This window comes from Solanum tuberosum, unplaced genomic scaffold (assembly GCF_000226075.1).
Source record: "Solanum tuberosum cultivar DM 1-3 516 R44 unplaced genomic scaffold, SolTub_3.0 scf00347, whole genome shotgun sequence".
Classification (NCBI taxonomy): domain Eukaryota; kingdom Viridiplantae; phylum Streptophyta; class Magnoliopsida; order Solanales; family Solanaceae; genus Solanum; species Solanum tuberosum.
In genome coordinates this window covers 485,350-488,563 of record NW_006239269.1, presented here as the reverse complement: position 1 = coordinate 488,563, position 3,214 = coordinate 485,350, and positions in this window count along the sequence as shown.

Sequence of the window (3,214 nt, the reverse complement as noted above, 5' to 3'; positions counted from 1 at the left end):
AAAAAGTTTGTTTTGAGACTTACTACAACCTCAATATTATGAACTATTTTCATTTTAGGTTAGTAACAAATGAATTCTTCCGAAATTCTTAAATAAGTTTGTGTATTGCCACAAATTTCACAACACCATTCTTATGGTGACCATCTCCTTCAAGGAGAAAATTATTATTATTGTCATGGTTAAAATTATTACATGCAAGACTTATTTCTTGAAAACCAATGACAAATTTGTGTTGCCACACAACAACATTTATTTTGGTCATTACCACAACCTTTATAGAAAAAAATTATTTCTTTCTTTTGTCCTCCAATAGTTCATAATAAAGCATACCACAATATTTGTGTAGTACTCAAAGTATATGACCAAAATGACCATTTATGTCAAAATATTTTTTTTCAATATCTCAAACCTCCCGTAGAGGTGAGGTGTGACATTTATCCAACCATACATGAACATGTTCTTATCCATATGAACACAAGTCACATTCTCTTCAACAAATGAACCATAACCATTTGTACATGCTCCATAAGTTTTTATCAGAAACTCATTGTCATGCTTTGGCATTATCACATTTATGTGACTCACCTCAACATCACTTTAAGAGGTCAAATGTACCAAATGTACTACCACTTTATACTCTTTTATTTTGATGGAGGATTTACAAAACTTTTCAAATTGGCTTGCATCAACAACAATGTGCCCAATATCTTTTCATACCACTTTGATGGATAAAAATTACATTCACATTTGAAAGACCATCTTAAGAAACAATGTGCCCAATAACCTTTCATACCACTTTGATGGACAAAATTACCTTCACATTTGAAGGACCATCTTAAGAACACATAATGTTCTTCCTTTTAATTATCACAATGATGACCATCAACATTTTACCACACTCATATTCATATATTCAACCACTTGTCATTTTTCAGACATATTATGCACTGCTACCACATTCACATAAGAGAATGGAGCAAATTAATTGGACAAATTTCATGACTTTCAGTCAAAAGTATACAACTTTATGTTAGTCATCATCATTATAGTGCATTAGGACTTAAACCCAATACCTTACCCATATAAATACGCCTTTGGTCATAAATCAATGAGACTTGAACCCAACTTCTTATTATCATGGTGCACCGAGACTTTACTCGATGTCTTACCCACTTGGTGCGGTGAAACATGAATTCACCATCTTACCCTCAATCAATGTCTTAGTAAACCAAATGCATTATCAAAAAATAAATATTGGATATCATAAATATAATCTGAATATGACTTAAATTGAGTAAAAATGAACAAAACTAATTAATTAGAACAACATATTGGAACTATATAAAAGTCCCAAGTTAAAATAAATTAAAGCATTTTAATAATCCCTCTCAACATTGTTATGAAGATTATCATAATTTACTAACCATTTTTAAAATAACCACAAAACAAGCTTTGTTAGTACAAATAATATATAGGATATGAAGTATAACATGCAACTGAAAATTTACTAGGATAATTCATAAAAATCAAGAAATACCTACCATTGATTCTTGATGGAGAATGAGCAACTCGTGCTGATAACGTGTTGTAAAACTAAAGTAAAATAAAACAAGAAATATAGAAGATGAAAGCAATAGAAATAGGGAGACAAGAGATGAGAGCTTTTTCTTATTATTCCAATTCTTCAAGTGTATACAATATGAACTCTTATGCCTCTATTTATAGTGTAACATAGAGGCATACAAAAGGTTAGTCATAAACATGACATTAACATGAATATAATGGAGAAGGTTATGGAAGTGAAAGGTTACAAGAATAATGGTTATAAAGTTGGAGGTTATGGTTATCTTCATAATGGAGGAAATTAATGGAGATAATGGGTGAGAGTAAGTTCTTGGTGTAGTGGACATCCACACTATAATAGTTTATAACATTTTCAAGTTATAGTTTCCCTTCTTTTTTTTATCAAATTGAACAATAATACCATTTTTTTTGTAAATTAAGAAGTATTTCCATCAATTAATTGATAAGTATGTGATTCAATATGAATCTTATGTGAGACATCTACTAATTTTCGGTAATATAAATATATTGATGGTAAAAATCAAATCCTTTATGTGGTTCTAAAGAAAGTAACCTCATAACAAAAATCAAATCCAATCTTGACTTACCTTGACTCTCATATTACAAAATGTCTTTGTATAAATATCTAAAAGCCACAATAAATTATTCTTGGTGGCAGATTGCAATATCAAGATCTTCAAGAATCATACTCTATTATCACAAGAACAAGAAACAATACAACAACTTGATTAAATTCTTAAAATTCATATTATATATTATTGATCTTTTTAACTTTAAGAATCATGTTAAAGAACTTACTAGCAATGGTTCAATTAGTCCAATAATTTCATCTCACCTCAAGAAAATAACCAATTAGAAGTAACTATAGATTCATCCAAAAAAAATCAAGAACAAATGAATTTTAGTGAAGAATATAAGAGAATGGAATCAATATGAGATTATATCAAACATATTACTTTTATTCACCTAGATCAATAAATTTATAAACTACTCAATGATGATATCTTTTTTTCTTAGTGAAAAATTAAATTAAAAAAATCTTTAGAGTAAGAGATCAAAATGTGATTAGAACTTCGTGCTGATAACGTGTTATAAAATAATGATAGAATACTAAATTAAAGGGAAAACATAGAAAGAGGAAGAGGAAAACAAAAAGTATTAAGAACAAAGAAAGGGAGAAAGTAGTAGTATTTTTTATAATTATTGGTGTATCTCTTTGTTGTATGTAATGCCTCTTTTATAGGCACAAGTTACTTGGAGATGTTATATTTCTATAGTGAAGTGGCCCCACATGACATTATTGTTTACAACAATTTCAACAAAAAATATTACTTTTTGATTAAAATATCATAATCATCAAGCATAACATAAAAAAATCACGCATAAAAAATATTTTATAGGCACAATATAATATCAAAAAGCTCAATAAGTATGATAGATACTAGTCGAAAAATAATAAAGAAGGTATCACATTATCAACGCCTAACATATATTTTTGCTAATTAGAAAAACTAAAGAATTCTTATCTTTTTTTCCAATAACCTTAATCCAATTCTCTAACTTGTGAACCTCTAACGTCATTTATGCTTTTTTGTAGTGGACCCTTTCACAAAATATACTAACACATGTA